This window comes from Musa acuminata, chromosome BXJ1-8 (genome assembly GCF_036884655.1).
Source record: "Musa acuminata AAA Group cultivar baxijiao chromosome BXJ1-8, Cavendish_Baxijiao_AAA, whole genome shotgun sequence".
Lineage (NCBI taxonomy): Eukaryota > Viridiplantae > Streptophyta > Magnoliopsida > Zingiberales > Musaceae > Musa > Musa acuminata.
The window spans coordinates 9,566,404-9,586,289 of NC_088334.1; the positions used below are offsets into that span (position 1 = coordinate 9,566,404).

General features: G+C 35.4%; 1 pseudogene; it reads left to right on the top strand.

Moving 5' to 3' along the window:
• The first annotated feature begins 543 nt into the window (after positions 1-543).
• Positions 544-14,281, top strand: LOC135589071 (vignain-like; annotated as a pseudogene).
• The last annotated feature ends 5,605 nt before the right edge of the window (positions 14,282-19,886 follow it).

The window sequence follows — 19,886 nt, forward strand, 5'->3', positions numbered from 1 at the left end:
GACTTCCAGAGAATCCTCGTCGAGGAAGATGCCAAAGCTCAATATAGTAATGAATTATGGAATGCTTCATCTGAAGCTGTAGAAAAGCTATTCTTAGAGACTTACCTATCGAGTTAATCTTTAGTCTTATTTATGCTACATTTTGATCAATATAATTCATCGAGCTATATGAGGCTTCATAATATCCATCTCTTTCCCTAATCAAACGCTAATTCGATTTGGATATGCAACCTCACAGTTCCCATTTCTATAGGACTACACACTCTTCTCCCATATTGGCTTGGAAGCTTCTGCCCGAACCCATGCACATCAAACTACCCGAAGAGGATACCTTTTCGACGTATGCATGCATGCATGCATCGCTTAAGAAGATGCCAATAACAGTTACGTAAAAGTGAGCCTCTCCCATGACCATGCCCATGCCCATGCCCTAATCTCCTAACCGCCCAGTCGTCATGCTTCACTCCCAACATCTCTATAGATACCTCCTCCGATCCCTAACCCTACCTCCATCCTGTGTTTGGTTTCTCCTCGTTCACCACCATGAGAAGAGCATTCTTGTTCGCTGCCGTTCTTGTTGCGTTGGCCTTCGCAATGGGCACGAGCATTCCCATCACTGGAGATGACATCGCGTCGGAGGAGAAGCTCTGGGACTTGTACGAGAGGTGGCAGAGCCACCATGGCGTGTCACGCAGCGTCGACGAGAAGCGCATCCACTTTGATGTTTTTAAAGAGAACGCTAAGTACGTGTTCGCGTCCAACAAGATAGCCAAGCCTTACAAGCTTAGCCTCAACAAGTTCGGCGACATGGCGAGGGAGGAGTTCAAGAGGACGTACGCAGGGACGACGATTCGTCGCCGCAGCACTCTGAGAGGAAGCGCGAGCCTCAAAGGGTACTTCTTATACAAGAACGTCACCGTTGTAACTCCTACCGTCGACTGGAGGCAGAAGGGTGCCGTCACTGCTATCAAAGACCAAGGCAAATGCGGTGAGCTCGAAATATTTTATTTTTTTGTTGATGTGCTCGATCGAAATAACTGAAAATTTAGTATGAATTGTTGCAGGAAGTTGCTGGTGTTAGCATAAAATATGTAATCATGCTATCTATAATGCGGAAAAACTTTTATACTAAGATTGAAATCAAATAAATTGGATCTAACAATATTACGATGCATACCTTTCTTGTTGTTCAGAAGAAATAAACCTTATCTGATCTACAAATAAACCTTATCTGATCTACAAGTGCTCCATCGTCGGATTTGAAATATCAATCTGCAAGGATCTGCAAAAGAACTAGATCCTTCTCCTCTCTTCCCATCTTTTCACAGGACCACCTAGATTGATAGATTAGGGGATTAAGGGAGAGGAGATTGAGAGAAAAGCTTAATCTCTCACTTGACTCAAATTGAGAGAAAAACCTTAATCTCTCAATTCACTCAGATACTACTCAGATGCACACTTGACCCCTAGAGGTCCTATCTATCAAATGTGCACAGATGATATATTTTTAGCCCCTAGAGGTCCTGTCTATTTATAGGCGAGAGCAGAGGGTCTAGGATAAGTTATCAGGAGAGTTCCTTCCATCAAGGTTATCTCCTAAAGAATCCTATTTTAATATGTATTTCTTTTCTATTGGCCAATAACCATAATCAGAATCCAATAATATCTATAATATATTTTACCTAATTAAATAGGGCCATATAATCTAACATTCTCCCACTTGGCCCAATAATTGGTAAGATACAAAAAGACATAAAAATTAAAAATAAATAAACAAAAATTTATTTAAAAACAATTTGACTCAATTGGATTCTGAATTTTTTTTTTTGAAAAACTATATACACGCGCGTGAATTTTAGAAAATAGGCTAATAAGTCCAATAATAATAATAATAATACTACATTAAGTTTGACTAACAATATGAGTCATAGCGGTTATATGCCATCAGTGTCACACTTCCTTCTATGTACCACAATACTGTTAGCCTTTCCTAATACAGTCCAAAATGACTCCTATAATTTGTCTTGTCAAGACAATCCTGTCATCATATTCAATCATAATATGTACATACATAATTGTAAACAGGATAGTAGAAACAAATAACTTTAAGTACGTAAGTAAAAATGTCACTTATAGTGTCCACTCAAACATGCATCACCATATCCTTTATGGGTTGCTCACAAACCCAATCATAAGAACATGTTCTTTCAAAATACTTTAGACTGTAAGTCCTAAGTGAATGAATCAGCAATCAATACAGTGGAACTCAAGTAATTAATTGACATTAGATGTTTCTGGACTCATCTTCTCTAACCATCAAGTACTTTATACCATAATGCATATAGATGCAATAGTACTTGTCATTCTTAGAGAAGAAAACTACTACAATGTCATAAAATATCTTTAACGACTTGGTAATTGAGTTTGACTACACCAAGCCCTGAGATAAAAATTTTGCAGTCACAAATTTGATTAGTGGCCTCAAAGCATGCCACAAAATCAACTTTTATTATTAATAATAATAAATTACCTCTCTGATTACATAAATATTAATCGTAAGGTGGACTTCCTATTATCGAGGCAATTTATACAATCAGTTGAAAAATACCATTATTTCAAGCTGATATAATTTCATACATATGAGCATATAATCATTTGTCCCTTCTGGATATCTTATTACTTTCTCTGTAGTCCTTTAATGTTTTTACTTCTGGGTAACTCCAATATATATCCAACATTTTAATTATAAAAACTGATATCTTTTCTAACAAAGACTTGAGCATAGACTTTCAACTACGCATATACAAAGAATATCTTATTTATCTGAGTCTTTTCAAGTCATTTTCAAGCATTTACTATTGACTAAAATTTTGCTTTTATGATTTACTGAACAAAGTTGTATATTAAAATCATTTCAAGACTCGGTTGATATATCCTTTCTAAGACAATCTTCATAATCATTGAGGTCTATCATTGAATTACTCAATGTTAATAATATAAGATGTCTCATTCATATCAACCATATTAAAACTCTCAGTGACAAATTCTTGATTTAGTATAATAAATCAAGATCACTATTGGTAAGGCAAAATATTATCCATATATAAGACCAATATAATAAACTTGCTCCCACTGATATAAATACTAATTAATAGTATTTACCTTAAATATGAAATAATGATATCAAGAACCTTTATATATCATTACCTTGAAGCTTGTTTAAGGTCATAAATGGATTCCTGAATTTGCATACCAAACTTTATATTTCTTTTATTTTCTTTTAGAGTAAATCATGTAGAGTAACCCATATAAAGCTAGAAAAAAAAATATATATATATTTTCATATCATTATGAAATAACTTAAACTCATAATGAATCATTAATGTCATGATGATTCTTAACGAGTTCATTAAAAATCTTGTTATGGTCGATACATTCCTTACGAGTAAAACTTTTAACCATAAGTCTGACCATTATATCGACATTGTCCTTTGAGCCACATTTATATAATAGACTCTTTTACAATTATTGGACAATTCGATAAATTTATCAGACACCATTATGATTATTAATTTTAACTCTTATTTTATTGCATCATATTATTTTTCAGAATCATTACTTTTCATGACCCATGACAACAATAAGGGATCCATTATGATTCCTATATCATAATATAATTCTTGTAGATATGCAACATAATAACCATAAATGACATGATTCATTCCATTTTGAGATATTCTCAAAGTTATCAATTATGGTTGTTCTACAAGACCATTAATAATGATATCAATATAATGTGGGAGTTTAGTAATGTTATTTTGTTGTTCACTTTTATCAAATCATTTAATGATTTGAGTAACAACAATCTCTCGAATAATAAAGGAGTATTAACTTGCATCTCCTTTATATCAAAATTAAATTTCGAGATTTTCACTCCCACTGATTTGCTATTTTATAGGAATCTTATGTTACCAGATTTAATTATCCTCGTACTATGATTAGAGCAATAAAATATGTACCCCTTTTAAACTTTTCTGAATAGATAATAAAATATTCAGAAATAATTATTAAATCTAATTTTCTTTTATGTGAGTTGAAGATCCTTATCTCCATAGGACAATCTCAAATATGTAAATATCTTAAGTCATGTTTCCTATTATTTCATAACTTAAAAGAAGTCATGTAATTTACTTACTAGGAACACCATTCAAGATATACATAGTCGTCCTTGGAGCTTCTTTTCCACATTGATTTGGGTACAAAAGAATAATCTATCATGCTCCTAACCATATCTATAAGGTACGATGATATCTTTCAGCAATCATATTATGCTGTAACACATCTGGTAAATCATATACCTTATTTTTTCAAGAATCTAGCAAAAGAATTATAATTGGGTTCATCATAAATACCATAAAATTTATCACCCTTTTCAGATATGATGATATTGACCTTTCTATCTAATTGTCTATCAACTTCATTTATATACACTTCAAGAGTGTAAATGGTCATAGACTTTACATAAATTAGATATATATAATCATATCTCAACAGATTATTTATATGGTGATAAAATGTCTCTCTTTAATGAGACAAAAGCATATAGTGATAAACATAACCTCAAGGAGTTTATAAAACTAAATTTTACTTCAATATTTAATTATATAATCATTGTAAACTTATGATTTATATTAATTCTGCATAGACTATTATACAGAATTCAAAGGTTAATTTTATTGAATCACAGTAAGTTTACAACCACCAAAAGAGAAATAATATTATAACAATTCTAGGTAAAGAACTTAAATTCCCAGAATTATAAGAACATAACATGGATTCTCAAGTTTTATCAAATTGAATCATCTTTAGATATAAACGATAAATACAAACTAATATCGCTTTCACTTTAAGATAATTCCCTACATTGATAAATATCTCATTCTCTTTTGGTTTTATCCCAATATCTATTATTGGTAACATATGATGAAACATCAAATTAATCCATCAATAATATCCGTAATATTTGATTTGAACCATACAAAGGTTATAATTATACCTTTTTTCATTTGAAATCAAATCATATAGTATATTTCTTCTTCACATAATTTTATTTGCTACAAAAGTAACACTTTATTGTGAAGATATTATTTTATGAGTTTATATAATAATTATAAACTCAGATGAAATTACGCTTCATCCTTATTTTAGTGTTACCTACTCCTTGAGTAGTACTCAAAATATTATGAGTCTTGAGCTTACAGCTTTTATCATTTATTTTGAGGATATAATCTTAAATTCCTCAAATATTATCATTTTAAGATTTCAACTAATGACTTATCAGATAATTTAAATTGATCCTTAGATATTCTTATGCGCAAGTTGTAAACTGTACTGAAGTCTAAGTATCATAAAATTGAGTATTTTATGCCTTTCTTGATCAGTCACCTCAATTATTTATTTCATAGAACTTTCAGTAATTATGTTCTGTTCAATTAATCTGAGATCTCACTTACTCAATACAACTTGTATATGCTCAAGTCATTTGTTTCAGAAAGTATAGGGACATTTACAGAAACACAATAAAAAAAATGCCACAATAATAATATAACATTAATGCTTTGAGTTTCCAAAATATGATGAACTATTGATATCATCTATATTTCACCTTTGGGTGAAATATTGACATATCTAGTGTTCACTCAAAATCACTTATGGAGGACTGATACCATTCTTGTGGAATAGTGTTGTTACCTTTGGGTATACAACCCTAAACTGTAATAATATCCAAAATAGTATCATCCTACCTCATCACATAATTATTTGAAATAGATTCTCCTTTGAGATTATCTAAATCTCATAATTATATGTGCCATCGTGAATATTATTTTATTTAATGTCATTTACGATGAATTCCATAATGTATTTTATAGATTATTAGTCCAGGTCACTTTGGTGGCTACAGGACCAATACAAAAATATAAAGTACAGTCTAAAATATCCCATGAATGACATGAACTTTATTGTAATTCATATCCCATAAGCCTATCATCCCAGGCTACTTTGGTAGCTACCGGTCAGATAAAACTTAAGATAAAATACAAATAATATTCACTAAATTCCTTTATCTTGATTCATGCTGCCATTATGAATATTATTTTATTTAATATCATTTAGGACTAAATACATAATGTATTTTATAAATTATCAGTCCAGGTCACTTTGGTGGCTACAGGACCAATACAAAAATATAAAATACAATCCAAAATGTCCTATAAATGATAAGACCTTTATTGTAATTCATATCACAAAAGTTTATCATCCAAGGCCACTTTGGCAGCTACAAGTCAGATAAAACTTAAGGAAATAAATTACAAATAATATTCATCAAATTTCTTTAATTTATGCTAAGCAGTTCAATAATAGAATAACAACCATAATAATTATTGAATATTAATGCTAAGCAGTTTTAATAATAAAATAACCATAATAATTATTGAACATTAATGCTAAGCAGTTCAATAATAGAATAACCATAATAATTATTGAACATTAATGCTAAGCAGTTCAATAATAGAATAACCATAATAATTATTGAACTTTAATTAGCAAAAGAAAACTCATATGATAATCATGATAATATATAAATCATGTCTTCATTGCCTTCATGTGAAAAATAAACATAATTTCACAATTTTAAATATATACATGTGAATAACTAAATAAATATCCAAGAACAATAATTAGATTTTATTTATCACATGTATAATCAATAATTCATATGAGAAAACTATAAAGTAAACCATAATTTATAGTTTTTTTTAATCAAAAATTAAATCCAATCAAATAACCAAAATATAATCATAATTATAATAAATCATATTTATCAATTTTATAATTGAGAATATAACTTAAAATTCTCAATTTGAATAAAATTGTAAATATACGATAGGATATAAACTGAAATTAAGAAATTCACGAAGGGCAGAACTGTAATTTGGCAAAATTAGACCCGAGGGTAAAACTGTAAATATGTTGTCAGAACATAAATTGGAATTACGAAATTTGCAAAGGGTAGAATTGTAATTTTGCAAAACCCTAACCTCGAGGTCAAAACCGTAATTATGCCAAAACCCTAATATGCCTGCGCCCGTTGCGACGTGCGGCGCTGCCGCCGCGTGCGGCGCGGCCGTTGCGACGTGCGGCGCTGCCGCCGCTTGCGCGCGGCGGTCGCCTTTCCTGCCTGTGGACGACGCGCACGGCTGGCCGCGGCTGTTGCCAGCGCGCGGCCGCTACCTCCGCGGGGGGCTGCCTCTGCCCACGAGCGGCCGCTGCGGCAGTTCCTGCTCGTGCGTGGCCGCCGCCTGTGCACGGCCTACCCACGCGCGGCCGCCACCGGTGCGCGGTTGCCATGCCGCCGCGCTGCTTGTGCCCACGCGCGGCTGCCGCGGTTCCTGCTCGCGCTTGGCCGCCGCCTTGGCGTTTGGCGTTTGGCGGTTGAGATGATCATCTCAATAACATCGATGATAATAAACAGTAAATTAATCGATCAAACATAAAATTATACATTCCTCATAATCAATAATAGAGCAAATCATATAGAAAGAAAACAGATCAATAATATCCGACGAATCATTCAAGCATCGTAAAGAACAATAATAGATCTAATATATTTGATCTCAAAAACTTGGCTCTGATACCAATTGTTAGCATAAAATATGTAATCATGCTATCTATAATGCGAAAAAACTTTTATACCAAGATTGAAATCAAATAAATTGGATCTAACAATATTACGATGCATACCTTTCTTATTGTTAAGAAGAAATAAACCTTATCTGATCTACAAGTGCTCCATCGTCGGATTTGAAATATCAATCTGCAAGGATCTGCAAAAGAACTAGATCCTTCTCCTCTCTTCCCATCTTTTCACAGGACCATCTAGATTGATGGATTAGGGGATTAAGGGAGAGGGAGATTGAGAGAAAAACTTAATCTCTCACTTGACTCAAATTAAGAGAAAAACCTTAATCTCTCAATTCACTCAGATGCTACTCAGATACGCACTTGACCCCTAGAGATCCTATCTATTAGATGCGCACAGATGATATATTTTTAGCCCCTTGAGGTCCTGTCTATTTATAGGCGAGAGCAGAGGGTTTAGGATAAGTTATTAGGAGAGTTCCTTCCGGACTTCTTTTTTATTGGCCAATAACCATAATCAGAATCCAATAATATCTATAATATATCTTACCTAATTAAATAGGGCCACATAATCTAACAGCTGGGCCTTCTCGACAGTAGTTTCGGTAGAGGGAATAAACCAGATCAGAACCAACGAGCTTATCTCCTTGTCAGAGCAACAACTGGTGATGCATTCGACTTCATCGAAAGAAATGGAGGGATCACAACAGAGGACAACTATCCTTATGTAGCTCGACAAGAACAATGCAAAGTAAAAAGAGTTACATGTTAATTTGCTTAGTTGTAGTCATTATCTTCTTCGTAAACTCTATACATATCATTGGTATTTATAGGAGAGATCTCCTGCGGTTGTGATCGATGGATATGAGGACGTTTCCGTCAACGACGAGGATGCGTTGCTGAGAGCAGCGGCGAACCAACCTGTATCAGTAGCAATCGAAGCAAGCGGTCAGGACTTCCAGTTCTACTCCGAGGTATGCACAACTCTCATCCATGCTTCTCTTTTGCTGTAAACAGGTTTCAAAGACAACACTTTTCTGCTGCTTTGGTTTAGGGTGTCTTCACAGTGAGCTGTGGAACAGAATTGGATCATGGAGTGGCCATCGTAGGCTATGGGACATCTAAGGATGGGATGAAGTACTGGATAGTGAAGAACTCATGGGGACCAGAGTGGGGCGAAGAGGGCTACGTGAGGATGCAGCGTGGGATCTTCCATGGCGATACCACACTTTATCAATTTTTATATCACTCTTATGAATCTCTTGACCATGAAAATGATTTTGATGAGTTAAATTTGAATGACTTTTTATCCAAATCTTTCACATATTCTTGAAATTTATGAATCAAAATCTTATATCTTCTATGCTTCTTTTTGTTATTTATAAAAAAAAAATACCCAAATAAATCATGAATGTTCTTTCGCTATTCATGAATTGATTATAACTTGAGAGATTTATTATGAATCAAGATTTTTTATTAATCGTTCTCCTACGATTCTACTTGTTATCTTCTTAAGAGGAGATTTTCTAAATGAATCTTGATTTTTCTTGTGAGTTCTTAGATTTTGTTTTTCAAGATTTCTTGTTTCTACATCTATGATTTTTATTCTTGGTATTTTATTTAAAGAAGAGATTTACTATATGAATCATGTCTTTTAGTATTCAAGCGGTCTTATCTTTCATAACATGATTTCTTTGTATTTATGGCTTGTATGCCTTGAAATGATTTGGGATGATGCAAGCAACACTATAATTTTTTCCTTAGATAAAAATGCATGCAACACTATGAATTTTTTAATGATGTCAAAATCAATATTTATTATTTTCTGAAATAATACTCTAGAATGATGATTTTATATTTTATATACATGATGACTTGGTATTATGCATGCAATACTTCAACTTATGATAATGATGTATGCAATGATGAAATATTCATGATGAAAATTGTGTATGTTTTAATTTGAAACTATTATGATGCACAAATATATTGAAATAAGATTGATACTTTACCTTTGTCATGCTTTGAAAATTGTTGCAAAGGGAAAAATAGATACAAAATTATATTCTTCCCTTCTTTTTGACAATAACAAAGGGGGAGATAGCTAGCTTGCACAAGTCAAGAAGATGCAAAAACTTGCTTGCTTACACATCTAAAGAGAAGAAAAAATTGCAAACATACATATCGCAAAAAGAGGCAAAACTTTTTAGTTTGATCAAAAGCAAGAAATGCTATCTTGCAATATCAAGAGAAGCAAAAGTGATATCTTGCTTATCTCAAGAAGCAAAACTTGCAACTTGCACATTGCAAAAGGAAGCAAGAATTGCTAGTTTGCACACTTCAACAAGAATGCTATCTTGCATTTGTTTTTGAAATATTGCTAGCTTGCATGATGATGTATGGAGAAAGAATTGCTAGAAACGTAAAAATGCTAGCTTGCACGTTTTAAGTAGATGCAAAAACACACTATCTCGCATATACCAAAAGGTGTAAAAAGTTTGTGACAAACTCACTAGCTTGCTTTATGTAACACTTGCTAGATTTTCTAGCTTACAAATTGCATGATGATAAAACTCAAAATTATGTTTATTATGCAATGACTTAAACTTGTATATTTCAAATACTTGAAAGTTATACTTCTCCTTTTTGTTGATGACAAAGGAGGAGAAGTATGATCATGTTATGCATGATGACGTGTTACAAATATTCATAATGAAATTTACAAAAACTTGAATTTAACTTGAATTCAAGGTTCTATCAATATGGCATATTGATAGGGGGAATTTGTTTAAATTCCGGGAGTTTATTTTAACACTGTCATCAATTGGTTGTCATCATAAAAAAAGGAGCTTACAAATTGCATGATGATAAAACTCGAAATTATGTTTATTATGCAATGACTTGAACTTGTATATTTCAAACACTTGAAAGTTACACTTCTCCTTTTTGTTGATAACAAAGGGGGAGAAGTATGATCATGTTATGCATGATGACGTGTTACAAATATTCATGATGAAATTTACAAGGACTTGAATTCAAGGTTCTATCAATATGACATATTGATAGAGGGAGTTTGTTTTAACTCCGTCATATATTGATTGTCATCATTAAAAAGGGGGAGATTGTTGAATCTCATATTTTGATGATGAAACCAATTGATAAGTGTTAATGATTTGATCTGTGTTTTGAGTGACGCAGGATGCTTCGATCAGGGAGAGACAATTAAAGCAGGAAGAATCATGTTGGGCCAGAGGAAAATATGCTAAAAGATTAGACGTCGGGCCGGAGGATCGGTCGACGTATCGACAGAATGCTTCGGGCCATGGATTCGGGCATCGGGCCAAGAAGAGCGGACATTGTGCCAAGGATATCAGAGTTGCAAAGTCAACTGGCCAATTGAGTAATAGACTACAAGAGAGGACGATGCGCCGAAGAATTGAATGAAGCGTCAATGGACCAATGACATGCCGGACAACATGATTTAAGCTTAGTAATAATTATCTAGATCAAAGTGTATTTTTACATATGCAGAATTAACTATGATAGTAAGGCATAAAGTAAAATGGAGTCCCGGAGTCAAGAACGCGATTTCGTTGGGAGTTCGAGAGTTCGTCGGAAGTCCAAACGTTCGTCGAAAGTTCTATAGGAACCAATCGAGAAGTCTAAGAGCTTGTCGAAAGAAGCTCATCAAAACTCACCAAGAATATCGTTGTGAAGTCCAGGAGCTTGCCGGAAGTCCATTAGAACATTGTCAAGAGATCGTCGGAAGTTCGCCGGAAGATCACCGGAAGAAACCAAGACCTAGGGACTTGTTTAGCTTAAGTATGCCTTAGATTTTGTAGTTAGCACGTAATTGAGATTGGATTTGGGCCAACCCAATTAGGGGCCAGTTGGGCCCATGTAAGAACTATGTTGGGCCCAACGAAAGGCCCAAACAATAACTCATGAGGTGGCACCGTCTTGGCACAATCTCCAAGATTGTGTCAAGCGGTGGTACGGCCCGAACCTAGGAAACCTGGGATAAGATGTTTTTAGGCTCCAAGTTTGCATCAACTTGAGGCCTATAAATACCCCTCTCATCCCTGGTTAACATACACAAGACTTGAGAGTAAAAACAGAAAGAAACGATGTTGCAATCTTGTGTAAACTCATCTCAAAAGTTCTAAGTGTTAGAATAATTTGAGAGAGGAGTAAATGAGGGTGTAAGGGTTATCTCCTAAACCCGGTAAAAGGAGAAAGAGCTGTAAGAAGGAGGTTGATCTTCGCCTATAAAGGAAGATCGATAGTGGATGCCAGTGGCCTCGACGGAAGAGGAATCAGTGGAGTGGATGTAGGTCATGACGACCGAACCACTATAAAATTGACGTGTTCTCCTCTGGTTTGCATTTCTATATTTAAGCAATTTACTTTACTGCAAACCTCTTAACTTGCTTTACATCCATTACGTATCTTCCGTACGCTTTCAAGCTATCTTTACGAAAACGCTTTCAAGCTATCTTTACGAAAACGCTTTCAAGTTAACATCTCTCTGAAATGATTTTCGTCAAAATCGAATTTTACCGTACAAAGGTTTTTTGAACCGACGTAATTTTACCGCTGCACTAATTCACCCCTCCCCCACCCTCCCCCCCTCCCCCCTTAGTACCGCTGCCGATTCTATTGTAGTCATTGTAGATACTGTAAGCATTGGCTCTAATGTAGTCACCTATGACAAAGGTAAGTTAGCCGTTGTCGATTGTCACAATCTATAACGCTTTCGTTGCCTATAAAGTCGTTGCCTGCGACTAAGTTGGCAACTATCGAAGGTTACCACCCTCAATAATATTGTTGTTGCTAATAAGCTGTCAAAAGTGATCCATCGATCGAACACAAGAAACCTCGCTTCATCTGCAAGCAAGCAACATGACGGATTAGATAGAAAACAGATCAATAATACAAATAGATTGTTCAAACATCATAAATCAAAATCAAATAATACATTTTCACAAGCGAATAGTACTAATAAACAAATTTAAATACAAAACATATCTAAAATACATTTATGATATAAAGTATTTAATTTCATGTCTCTGATACCAATTGCAATCATAAAAACTATAATATTATGTAAAATAATTTAATGCTAGAAAATAAAATCAGATAACGAATATACGATGCATATCTTTTTAATGCTATTTAGAATATGATCTATAAGTGTATCATCATCGAAGCTAAAAGCTATAACGATGTCAATTTATAAGGAAAACTAGACTTCTCTTATCTTCTCTTCCTATCCTTTACATGATCGCTATAGGTGATGGATTAAGAACAAGGGGAAATGAGATAATATCTGTAATTTCTTAATGACGGATTCATGTGGCTACAAAGAGATAAGAGAAGATTTGTAGTCTCTAAATAATACCATCTATCCACGTTGAGTCCCTAGGATGTACTATCTATCTACACATTGATGTTATGCCTGAGATATGATTAGAATATCCACTATCAAGAAACCAAATATCATTTGAGATGTCATTAACTTGTGAATGAGTCATAAACAACTTATTATTTTCTTCATTTTTCTCCACATTGCTTGTTTGCTTTTCTTTTTTCTAGCAATCTGCTTTCATGTGATCGAACTTTTTAGGATAGCAACATTGAATTCCACTCTTGTAGTTTTTTTTATCATAATTTGATTGCTTTTGTTCATCATGCCCATCAAAGTGTACTCTTCCTCTTCTTCTTCAATTTTCTCAACCATGAAATCCTCCTCACGTCCTCTTCCTGTCGATTTTTTATCTTCTTTTGAAGTAGAAGACTCCCCCTTAACTTGAAATGCTTTTACTTTACTTTTTTCAAGTGATATGTTCAACCTTGCTTCATGTGCTTACAAGGAACCTATTAGTTAATCAAATGAAAATATTGATAAATCTTTTGACTCCTCAATTACGGCAATAACATGATCATTCCCTTCTCATTGCGTTAATATCCACCAGCATTCCCTTCGTTGGGGATGACATCTCAATTGCGACAACAACATGATCGTTCTCTTTAAAAATATCAAAGCGGATGCGCTTCTCGTTAATGCTGCGTGATACGCTATGGTGGCTCTGCCACCTCTTGTACAAGCAATTTAAATAGAACGATTATGTTGTTACCGCAATTGAGGTGTCATCCCTAACGAAGGGAATGATGGTGGATATTAACGCAATGAGAAGGGAATGATCATATTGTTGTTGCAATTAAGGAGTCAAAAGTTTTCTCAATATTTTAATTTGATATGACATCGCTGGAGATATCCGTTTGAAGCACTGCAAGAGACATTCCCCGGATCCATCGTTGATTGAGATTGATCATGATCAGGTTCACAACATCGTCCTTCCTGGTGAACTGTCTGCCCATTCCAAATGTTCCTCAATCCTCCATAAAGTGTGATAAAGAGAAAGAATTAAGTTTCAGGTCTGATGTTCTCTCCTTTCAGCAGGTATGCTCTTGTTTGTTTGTTTGTTTTCAAGTCGATGCACTTTGGTTCATTATTTTCTACTTAATTCTTGCTGTATAATGCACATTCTGTGTGTTCAAGGAGATGGTGACTGGTTAAACTGCATATATTATGATACATTGCAGACCAAATTTAAAATCTTTGATGATATTTATCATTTTCACAGTGAGGTAAAAAGTGTGCATTAATTGATGCTGTAAGAAGAGTGTTTTTTAAGGATTTGAAACCAAGGTTTGACTTACTGTTCAGAGCCGGTGTACTGGTTAGCCGGCAGCATGGAACGTGCTGTCCTGTACCAATGTACTAACACATGATATGTTAGTGCGTACCGACGTTTCGATGAGGAAGAAAAATAGATTGAAGAGGAAGGTTCGACGGAGGAACAAAGGAGAAAGATTTAAATCTTTGTTGGAACTTTATGTACTGTGATAATTTTTTTGTTCCAATTAAATGCTGATATCGAAAGTCTCCCAAAGCGAGAGCTTGTTGCTGACAAGTGGAAGGGACAATTTGCATAACCTAGTTGACTTGAGAACACTGGAAATTTGTGAGACGTTCAGAGCCAATGGCAACAGAGTTGCATCAAACTGAAGCAGGCCGTGTATTAGTTCTGCGAAGTGCGTCACGGTGGGATCAGTTGATGGATCTCTCTATATATGGTCAAGACTAAACAATGACATGCTGAGCATTTTGGAAGGGCATTCTTCACCAGTTCTTTCATGCGCATATAGTGGACCGGGGAACACAATAACTTGTGCTGATAAGAATGGAAATTTGTGTATATGGTGTTGATGGATGATCAATCTCGTTTGGTGTTTGGAACCATAAATGCCGTACTCTTACCATCATTCTTCTTCCTATCATTAGGCGTTTCAAAGTGTAGATTCTGTTTCTACAATTATTCTTCTACTTGTGATTACACCTTTTATTTCAGCTGCCTCTCTCAGTTGTCTACTCTACAAGTATCTGTTCGTCTTGGACCAAAAGAATCTGCTAGAAGTGGCTCAGAAAGCTCGAGCAAGTATTGAACATTCAAATCATCATTAATTTCATATTCTTATCTTATTTCATAATAGTAATGTGGCATCCTGCAACATGATAAGTGGTCGTAACATTAAAGAATACAGTGAATCACAAGCAAACAAGAGCAACAAAACCCCAGCTCAGATTGCGGCAAAATCTAAGCTCAGAACCATCCCAAATCCTCTCAAGATAGCCCCAGAACCTACCCAAGCTGCATCGGGAAGTCGAAAACACTCGTAAATTTCTGCTCCTTCCTGCAAATTTTGACCTCCCCTGGATTTGGCGCTTGCTTGCTTGCTTGCTTGGTCAAATCGGACGATAGCGTGAAGATTCAATCTGACACCGCGGGCGTGACGTCCGTGCCCACGAGTTTTCGGGACAACGAAGCGGGGATCGCTCCATGGCCCAGTGGTGGTGGCGGTGGTGTAATGTCACCCACCAGTAAAAGATGCCATAATTAATCTATGGTTGCGGTGGCGCAGCAAAGCTATTGCACCAAAAAGGGTGCATGCAACAAACATATATCTCATTTGGTTGATGTTGGAATGTTAGTAGTGATCACGTTTGACTTTGGTCTACCTACAATTTATCATCATTATGACTTGATTAATGTTAATTGCATCAATTATTGAAAGGCGGCGACAATAGTAGTAGTGGTCGAAGCAAAGGACAAACATACTTGGGTTGAGCATATTAGCAATGGCACGTTTCCTTTGGCATGTTCTTGGAAGGTGTCCCCCTTGGAAAAAGTTAGGCCGACTTGGCATAGAAAGGTTGGAGAGAATTCAAGTGCAAATTTGTTGATACAATTTTATGTGATGTTAGAAATGTATTATTATGTGCTGTAGCTACTTTTCAGTGGGCATAGAGAAAGACTAACATGAAAAGGCTTTGTATCTCGTCAGATGCTAGATGTTACAGCTAATTAAATGTGTTGGAATGGTAGATGTTTCTTCTTTTTCTTTTGGCGATATTGACTCTAGCTCATCATCTAATCTAAATTTGGTGTGGAGATATCTTGTGTAGCTTGGATTGTCACAACAACTCGGATCCTTCTCTCAAGTGCTGAAATGAATCTCGAGATTGCTCAAGATACTGCAGATCATATCATTAGTTTTATGGAAGGAATGATGAAGAAAACCCTAACATAGAAGTGGAATCCTCAAGTCTCCTACAACCCCATTGGTGAGGTGAATCTTCTACTTTTGATCGTCCATTCTCTTTCCGAAGGAGATGTAAAAAATTGAATCTGCATCGAGGATATTCGTTCAAGAGTTTCCCTTTACCTTCGTTTTTGCCTCAACAAAGGAAATGACATGATACCTACCAGCATTCCCTTCATCAAAGGAGGACCATGGCATCGAAGTGGATGCGCTTCCTCTATCACCTCTCGTACAAGTCTCAGTCATGTCCTATTCGAAAAGCATGGCTTCGATAACATCATCCTCGGTGAAGAGAATGCTCATAGCCACCATGATTTTTTCCTTAGGTAATGTTTCTTTGGGAAGTTATTTTTCGGAAGAGAGAGAGGCTGTTGGTGACGACGACGACGCCGACGACATATGATGGGAACAGGTGAATCATAAATTCTCACTATTAGGATGAAAAAGCGAGTCCATAGAGGATGTGGGATTGTTAGTGTTTCAATGTGGTAAATGAGGTGCTTTGACGATGGACTCCAAGGAGGAAGAAGAAGAAGAAAAAGAAATCATCGATCAGTATCTTGAATGAGACTTGTACGAAAAGAAAAGGTAATTCTTTTGTAGAAACAGACTTTTGCTTCCTTCTCGCAAGGATGTTTCTATTTTATTTATGTTCAAAAAGACGAAAACTATCATCACACACTGAGAAATTGACTATCTCGACAGAAAGTTCAATCCTGCTACTCTTAACTGATACCAAGCAAGCAAAGAGGCTGATATCAATATTGATACTGAGCTGGTGAAAGAAAGATCAAAGAGAGAAATAGCACAGAGATGGATGGAACCAAGTTGGAAAGGCCATTTCTTTTCTTTTCTCCTTGGTTGGGTCCATCTTCTGTGGCACAAGAGAGTGCTAGCTAGCACCAAGAAAAGGGCTTCAACCTGTGCCTTTTGAGACAGGAAGGACATCCATCAACTAGATAAAAAGGATGAAGTAATGTCGACAGATTGGATTGGATAGGATCTTCTGACGATAATTACCGATTTTTATAGTATGGAATTAGTGGAATTTGCTCATGATATTTTCTTTTGTAGCAACCACAGATTTAAAAAATATATATATTTTTCTTATTGTGAGAAATGAAAGTTAGTCCCTCTAAATTGCAATCAATTTATTTAATGAGAAGGAGCTTTTTAGGAGAGGATGATGACATGACACCACCGGCTGCCTATTTTAGCTACATCTATCTAATTATTGACAAGTAACTCTATTGACGTCAAGCCACATTTGATAGTTCCTCATCTTCCTTTCCGCTGCCACCCATTGGCACCTTGGTTGGTTGTCTACTTCAATGGCAATAGTATGGTTGGTTGTCTACTATGTTTATGTACCCATTTTAGGTTCAAGCATTCTCATGTCATTTTATTTTCTGTATCGATTTAAATAAATTTTGGATATACATATTTATTCAATATTCATGCATATTATTTTAGATAATATCTACTTTATTTATGAATAAAGTGGATAATAAGTCTAGTTCATGCATATCAGTTTATATCAAAAAATAATATGCATGAACCGGTAAATTCTCCTCATATTATTTATTTTATTTATGAATATTATTTTAAATATAAATTTAAAGTTTTGGCTCATTGCCTCAGCCAGCCAACAAACCAATTTGGGTTGCTTTCGGCTTTTCATTTTTTTCAATACAACAACAACCCATAGTCATAAAAAAAAAATAATTTTCTCCTCTCGTCCCCATCTATTTATTGTCAATTTAGGTGAAGAACTCGAAGAGAAATGATGCCCCCAAACCTCTTGATTTTCTTAGATATTTATGGAATCCCTAATCAATCGTCCTTGTGTTGAGGTAATTGTTTGCTTGCTAGATTTTATTTATGTTTTCTTAGATCTCCAAGCACTTGAAAGAGATTAAGAGGATAATGATTGGAGGAAGGCACTTCAAAAGCGATAGTTGCTCGAGGAAGGCACCTATGCTCCGACCGTCAATGCTCTCTCCAGACCCCTCATCGCTTATGTATGTTGAGAGTGCACCCTGGAATCAAGGGCAATGGTAACCCCTCTATCGATGTAATAGTGGGACTTTATGTGCTCGTTGACAATCCTAAAAGAGGATATACACAACGAGAGACAAATCATTGTTAGGTACTATGAACATATATAAATTGAATTATACTCTTTGCAAATAGATGAGCTAGGCAATCCCCTCTGCTCTAATCATGCCTCCGGGCTGCGCCAATGATATTACACAACAAGTCGATGTCATGGGTGCCCCTGTCATATTTTATCTTCTTATAAATATAAGTCAGAAATATACGGAAAGAAAAGATACGGAAATATCCATTTCATATTAAAAGAAATCCTTTATTTTTATCTTTTCTTTAGAAAGTTCTTTTTTAGAAAGATTATCCCTGTCTGTCTCTGTTTATGTCTCGTTTTTACCCATAATGGAGTTTTTGTAAATCATCCCTCCCATGCTTAAGTCAATAGGACGGAGAGGGAGATAGAGAACAATATTATTAGTATAAATGAGAGAGTAATGAGCCTTTTTTGTCTGCTTGCCCCAACATAACCTGGGGCTTGACTTTTATACCTGAGCGTTGGGTGAAACAAACAAGTCTCTGTCAAAACCCACCTTACCCTATATGGCAGAAGCATTTAATGCAAGCGGCTTGTCAACGTATGCCTCCAGGGGTGGCGCTTGGGGACTATTAGGGTGATGCCTCCGATCTGGCTTTCTTGTTTCTTTGGGTTAGACAGGGTGTAGTCCCTTTATCATCCATCTGGAAGGGAAGGCTGGTGAAGTCGAGCTATGCACCATTCATGTGGAGATATTAATTTAGCTTATCCAGTAGCATTCCAATCCATCCCTCATTTTTGTCTCTCTTGTTCATTTACATGCATGTAGCTAATCAACTTAGAGAGAGAGAGAGAGAGTTTTGTGAGTGGGTTAGTTGTCTTTAAAGTTGACATTCAAACGAGAACAAGACACATCTGATCGAATAATGCAACAACAGCAGCAACGAATTATGCTTGTTTGTTTCTTTGCATCAATCACTAAAATAGTTATATATTTACGTTACATGCATGGCATATTTTTTCTTTATCTTTCTCGCATCAGCATCTCCACCTATAGAGACTCTTCCTGCAAATTTTGACAGTCTTAACCTGACCTGACCCAACCCAACCTACCTGATGATCCAATTAAATTGACTCGTTAGGTCAACCAATTTGGTGGTGTTCATCAAACAAATTAAATTTGACGAGTATAATTGAGTTTGATACCATAACTCGTTGTATTTAGTAAAACTCAACATGAAGGTGATGTCGACCTGAATCGATCTGATCCAACCCAAAAGACCCATCGAATCTAAGAAATTTAAAGAGAAGTTGCATATTGGGTTTTTTGGCATTTACGGAAGCAGCAGAGTAAAGGATTTCATAATCCTTTGAATCATAGTTATCACTATGAGATCCGATCAAATCTCGAATCATTAAGATTATATCAATTGAG